This window comes from Palaemon carinicauda, chromosome 17 (assembly GCF_036898095.1).
Source record: "Palaemon carinicauda isolate YSFRI2023 chromosome 17, ASM3689809v2, whole genome shotgun sequence".
NCBI lineage: Eukaryota > Metazoa > Arthropoda > Malacostraca > Decapoda > Palaemonidae > Palaemon > Palaemon carinicauda.
In genome coordinates this window covers 37,145,317-37,152,816 of record NC_090741.1, presented here as the reverse complement: position 1 = coordinate 37,152,816, position 7,500 = coordinate 37,145,317, and the positions used below count along the sequence as shown (strand labels likewise).

The 7,500-nt window shown below is 36.6% G+C and overlaps 1 protein-coding gene across 3 annotated transcripts in view; it reads left to right on the top strand.

The window, feature by feature from the left end:
• LOC137656678 (frequenin-1) overlaps nt 1–7,500 on the top strand; it is a 460,083-nt gene that overhangs the window by 421,621 nt on the left and 30,962 nt on the right. The gene's annotated exons all lie outside the window — the stretch shown is intronic.

Here is a 7,500-nt window from a genome sequence, read left to right as displayed (position 1 = left end):
AGAGGCTGGAATTTAGAAGTCTTAAAAGTGGGTGCAGCTAGGAAGGGACACTTCTAGTGGCCTTAGAGATGAAGTGCTCTGGTCATATGCCAAAGATACTGGGGCCATGAAGGCCATTCGTTGCTCCTTGCTTCTTGTGATTGTTTAGATGATGATTATCTTCAGCTTTAAAATGACACCAACAACCATAAACTTAATATAGACTTTGTAAAAGAACTTTGTGTGACAAAAGTTGTAGATAAATGATTCTCAAAATATTTTACGGCAAATGGGTGGCATACATAATAGTAAACTGTGTAGCATTGGAGAGCCAATTTATTGCAGCTATTTTCAATAGGAAAAGCAGTCCACGTCTCGTATTTCATTTGTTTGTAAATACTAAGTAACTGTAAAGCTAGGACATTTTTTTTCAACTTCTAATTTCTGTGATGAGATTTTTTTACCATCTTGAGAAAGGGTATCATTATTATTATTATTATTATCATTATTATTATTATTATTATTCAAACTTACGTGCTTTCCATTTAAAGGTTTAAAGGCCACTCATGAATGACAGGGGCAAGGGACAGTAACATTACCCTATCAAGTAGGACAATACTCTAGAGACTGACCATATACACATATGATCAGCGCTCAAGCCCACTCTCCACCCAAGCTAAGACCAAGGAGGGCCATGCAATGGCTGCTGATGACTCAGCAGATAGACATATAGGCTTCCCCAAACCCCCATCCTTAGCTTACAAGGATGGTGAGTTTTCAGCGACCAAAGAAACTAACGAGTTAGAGTCGGACTCGAACCCCAGTCTGGCGTTCACCAGTTAGGAATTTTACCAAATCGACCACCACAAACCTGTCAATCAATCCCTACTCTACTCCCCCCCTCCATCATCTCCCCCCCCCCCCCCCCGCCCTTACTCCTCCTCCTCCCACTCAACAAAATTATGCACTCAATGGAAGAGAATAAAGAAGCCTTTAAGAGCATATAAAGTCCCTCACGCCACCACGCCATTACTTCAGACAGACGGACGGACAGACAGCATGTGTCGTGAATATTTTATTAATAGTTTCACCCGACTGGTGTGAGGATTGCCTCGATGAGGTCCCCTCTCTCTCTCTCTCTCTCTCTCTCTCTCTCTCTCTCTCTCTCTCTCTCTCTCTCTCTCCACGTTCTTTTTCCCCCTCACAGTGAGAGGGACTCCAAAATATGCAATCATTTTAGGGATGAGGTTGCAAGCCTCCATGCCTTTCTCCACCTAAGGAATCCGAGTCCCTTCATATATCGAACATAGTCCCCCTCTCTGGTAAAGCGAGTATCTCAACCACTAGAATCAAGAGATCCTAAGTTCAAACCACACTTTGAAATAGAAACTTTATTCTTTTATTTTCCATTCTCGAAACTTTCTTTCTCTCAAGAGGATTTGCATATCTGGTACTTTCACCTCTCCTACTCCACCTCCCCACCCCCCTACCCTAATCCCCCCCCCCTCCCTGGCCATTGTGTCCAGGACGTGATATGAATGCCATTTGCAAATGTCCTCCTCCACTTCTGAAATGTCTTAGAAGCCAAGGAAAAAGTTATGACTGAGAGATAATGTTGCTTTATGGAATGAGGGACATGTGACTGTATTATGGGATGGGGCATTATTGCGCTATTCTGGAGAGAGAGAGAGAGAGAGAGAGAGAGAGAGAGAGAGAGAGAGAGGAGAGAGAGAGAGAGAGAGAGAGTGTGTGTGTTTTTACCGCTCGAAGAATAAATGGAAAAATATCCTGCCTTATATACATATACAACAACAAATGCAGCCCTTTCTAGTCCACTTGAGGACAAATTACTCAGACATGTACTTAGGCATGTCTGGAATTTGGCCGTCTACATCACCATGCTGGCTACTGCGTAATGAAGATGGTGGGAAACGTTAGTCTGATCGCTCGCAACAAACCAACCTAGTATGGGTGGTGACTAGTAAAGCTTTGCTGATCATGGCAATACACAAACCCTTTCACCACGTAAAATATCCCTATTCAGAAAGATATATATATATATATATATATATATATATATATAATATATATATATATATATATATATATATATATATATATATATATATAAATTTTATACATTTAGACGTGTTTTTCATATTCAAATGAGCCATATATTTTAATACCTTAATGTCTGGATTCTCTCTTATACCTCGGGATCAGAGACCCAAGTGGGAACCAACTCAAAGACAATAGCTTCTAGCCGGCCGGGGGAATCGAACCATGGTCCAGGAAACTGGCATGACAGTGACATACCATTTAGCCACGAAGAGAAGCTAAATGCTATGACACTATCATGCCCGTTTCCTGGACCAGGGTTCGATTCCCCGGCCGGCAGAGGCTATTGTCTTTTGAGTTGGTTCCCCCTTGGGTCTCTGATCCCGAGGTATAAGAGAGAATCCAGACATTAAGGTATTAAAATATATGGCTTAATTGAAATATATATATATATATATATATATATATGTATATATATAGATAGATATATAGATAAATAGATAGATCGATAGACATATAATTTGTTAGAAAGCAATATGAAATAAACCGTTGTAAATAGAAAACAGAACCTTAAGCTTTACAGATTGTAAATAAAGACTAGTAAAAAGCACCTTAAAATCTTCCAAAGTCTTTTTAAATCAGGTGGTTACCCTTCCTGAACTACGTCTGTAACCCACCAAAGTCGACTAGCATCCAGCTGCTTCAGGAAATCTGCCTTGTCGTTACTTTTCTTGAGGCTCAGAGTGTACCATTGCAGCTCTATACAATGTCCACGTGTATGTTGCAAGTTTCAATAATGATTTCGGGAGCTCATGCTGCAAAGGGTGTCAGGCACTTGTGGTCACCCATCCAAGTACCGAGCAATCCCTATGTCAATTGAACTTTTGTATTGAGACGCTCAAATTTTCTCTTGTCTTAAGGTACGTTTTGCATGTAGCGATAGTTGTGCGATCATCGCTGAGCGCTAATTACATTTATTCCTATGGGGCTGTTTTGCAACGAGCGACTATTTGAAACCAGCGATAATCGCTCGTTGCAAAATAGACCCATAGGAATAAATGCAATTATTGCTCAGCAATGATCGCTGCATGCAAAATGTACCTTTAGGAACTTGAAAGTTAAAACCAACCAGTAAGAGATTATCATTAATCTATTCTATTACGTAAAACATGTCTGCTAATACGACATTTTCCAGGTGACCTTCTGCCGCCCATGCATCCGAATCTTTCCAAATTTACTCGGCTCTGTGACTTTATATCCTCCGTGTTCCCGACTCTTCTAATCTAATTGTATTTTAGATCCATCATTATGGGCTGTTTGTACTTTAGATCTACCGGTATGGGCTGTTTATAATTTAGATCCACTGTTATGGGCTGTTTGTCTTTTAGATCCACCGTTATAGTCTCTTTGTATTTTAGATCCACCGTTATGGTCTCTTTGTATTTTAGATCCACTGATATGGGCTGTTTATAATTTAGATCCACTGTTCTGGGCTGTTTGTATTTTAGATCCACTGTTATGGTCTCTTTGCATTTTAGATCCACTGTTATGGGCTCTTTATATTTTAGATCCACTGTTCTGGGCTGTTTGTATTTTAGATCCACTGTTCTGGGCTGTTTGTATTTTAGATCCACACTGTTATGGTCTCTTTGTATTTTAGATCCACTTTTATGAGCTGTTTATATTTTAGATCCACTGTTCTGGGCTGTTTGTAATTTAGATCCAATGTTATGGGCTGTTTGTATTTTATATCACCTGTTTTGGCTGTTTATATTTTAGATCCACTGTTATGGGCTGTTTGTATTTTAGATCCACTGTTTTGGCTGTTTATATTTTAGATCCACTGTTCTGGGCTGTTTGTAATTTAGATCCACTGTTGTAGGCTGTTTGTATTTTAGATCCACTGTTGTAGGCTGTTTGTATTTTAGAGCCACTGTTTTGGCTGTTTATATTTTAGACCCACTGTTCTGGGCTGTTTGTATTTTAGATCCACTGTTATGGGCTGTTTGTATTTTAGATCCACTGTTTTGGCTGTTTATATTTTAGATCCACTGTTCTGGGCTGTTTGTATTTTAGATGCACTGTTTTGGCTGTTTATATTTTAGATCCACTGTTATTGGCTGTTTGTATTTTATAACCACCATTATGGGCTGTTTGTATTCAAGATTCACCGTTATGGGCTGTTTGTATTTTAGATACACTGTCATGAGCTGTTTGTATTTTAGATACCGCATTATGAGCTGTTTGTATTTCAGATCCACCGTTATGGGCTGTATGTGTTTTAGGTCCACCATTATGGGCTGTTTGTATTTTAGATCCACTGTTATGGGATGTTTGTATTTCAGATCCATTGTTTATATTTTAGATCCACTATTATGGGCTGTTTGTATTTTAGATCCACTGTTATAGGCTGTTTGTATTTTAGATCCACTATTATTGGCTATTTGTATTTTAGATCTACTGTTATGGGCCGTTTGTATTTAAATCCACTATAGTGGGCTGTTTGTATTTTAGATCCACTGTTATAGGCTGTTTATATTTTAGAACCACTGTTATGGGCTGTTTGTATTTTAGATCCACTATTGTGGGCTGTTTGTATTTTAGATTCACTGTTATAGGCTGTTTGTATTTTAGAACCATTGTTGTGGGCTGTTTGTATTTTAGATCTACCGTTATACGCTGTTTGTAGTTTAGATCTACCGTTATGGACTGCTAAAGCAAGAGCTCATGTCTCACATAGGGTGGGACAATCTAAGACCGACCAGCTCTTTAGATGAATTTAGTCTTCTACTTTCTCAAATAATCCTTAAGGATGAGATTGCAATCCCCCACACCCCTTTTTTTCTTAACTCAATCAGATGCTGTAACCATTTACAGCTTGGTGGACTTTCAGACGAGAGCCCAGAGTTGAACATACTCCCAAATATTTACAGACTATTCGCTGAACCACTTGGTATGTAACCCTCTCGCCCATCCTCACGCTAGGTTGGTAGTAGTGTGTTTCAGGGGATTATGTCAAACCTGAGCAGGGTTTGAACTCTAGTTCATGTAATGAAACCAACTACTGTACAGCGATATACTATATATACATGTATTATATGTATGTAGTTATATATATATGTATGTATAAATGTGCGTATATATACATACATATAGATTTATATATATGTATATATAGATACATACATGCACATACATACATATATATATATATATATATATATATATATGTGTGTGTGTGTGTGTATATGTGTATATATACATACATATAGATGTATATATAGATACATACATGCACATGCATATATATATATATATATATATATATATGTGTGTGTGTGTGTGTCTGTATACATACACATATATCGATGTATATATATATATATATATATATAAATATATATATATATATATATATATATATATATATATATAATATATATATGCATACGTATATATATATTTATATTTATATATATATATACAGTATATATATATATATATATATATATTATATATATATATATATATATATATATATATATATATATACACACACATACATATAGCAAAGTAGCCACCAATTACATTCTAAAAATTTACGGGCATATACTAATGCTTCTCTTTTATCTTCTTGTTTTGCCTCTTGCTCCAAAACGGCTTAGACGCCTCATACTTGCAAAACCACCCAGTCTGTTGCATCATTATCCTCGCCAGTCCATCCGTGACAAGAGACGACAGAATGTGACAATAGTTTTTCCCTTCACTATTCTCGGCTGTCGTGAATAGAACGAACAATCCCATTTGCGGTAAGCAATCTCGCCTAGTGTTCTGCACATCCCAAAAAAAGGGAGATGTGGAAGAATTTCTAGATCTCCCGCGAGGAGGACAAATGAATTTCGCGCCATTGTTGACAAAATAGCTCGTCATCTCGTGGATACGAGCATTTTTGCTGTGCCTTTGTTTCTCTTAATGGTATCGAAGCATGTTCTAAATTTGGGTATATGAAATCCTTTTAAGCAGTTTACATAAATGCCTTACAACATATTGCAGAGCTAAGAAATGCAAAACTAGTGCTATATTAAATATATTTTTATTCCATCTACGACTTCCGGTAGCTAAGAGGATATTGTCGTTGACTTAGTGAAGTAAATAATCGCTGTGGTTCCATAGAGATTAAGAATAAGCTGTCCTATGAAGTAGGTCTTAATGCCTAGATCAAAATCTGGCAGTAGAATTCAATTAATGAAGAACAATTTAAGACAGTTTGAGGGTACTATTTTCTTCAAATATTATCTACTAAAATTCATTAAGAACGTTAATCGTTTGTGTTTGTTGATAATTTTAGATTTGTTTCAGATACTTTAAACAGGGTGAGAGGAGTGGGGCGTATGTTGCAAAATGTCACAGCTGCCTTAACAAACAAGGTAGTCTCCAGTCTTGCTACAATATTTATCAAAGTCAGTCATATGGAAGTATAAACGCTTGAGTAATCAGCTTGGCTAAACTGAAATGATTTAACTATAACATTGTGCCAATTAAATCATATTTCAGGCTAAATTTAACAAATACATCGATAAGACACTAATAAAACCAGAAAATGTTCTCACGTCAAAACTTCATGCGAATTTTAGTTTAATGCCAAACATGCAATTAAACTTATATATAATTGAAAACTCTTCATTTTAATCACATATAAAGCAGAAATGTGGAACTGGAAATGAATATGAGTAAAACTAAGGTAATGTTCAATGAAAATGCAGAGGGACAACAAATAAGAGTTAAGGGCGAACCTCTAGAGATTGTTAATAAATATACATACTTAGGACAGACAATAAGTGTTTCCTAAGGACATGAGACCGAAATTAAAAGAATATTAAGCATGGGATGGAGAGATTTTGATAAACAAACTGATATTATGAAAAGTAAAATGGCACTCTCTCTAAAAAGAAAAATATCCAATCTGATGGTCTTACCGGTATTAAATACTTTACTTTTTAGTATTTAGTCAAAGTGGAGCAGTTTATGATGGTAACTGTGACAGAAAACACTTCGAGCATCTTATAGTGCAGATCTTGTAATGCACTTTCAGTTGAAGCATTTGAAGCATTTTTCTAGACCATTTCCTTTGAATTTTAGTTTTAAGAGCTTGTACGCCAGCATGCATGGAATTGATCCAAGTCCACAAAATGACTATTTTATTTACTTATAGGCCAGGTATCGTGACGTAACTAGCGTCTCATGTAAGGGCTCTACCAATTTCCTCTTGAAAATTTTGTAATGATGAAGACACAAACTATAACACTACTATTATTATATAGGACCACCCAAATTTATAGCTTATTTGTGACGGTGTTCCTGATTGGCTGTTGAAAAAAGATATCCGATTGGTTTTTGACTGGAGGCGGTCTTTGTGTCTATGTGTTCTCTGGAAGGCTCAGAAAATATCGAAATATTCTTATT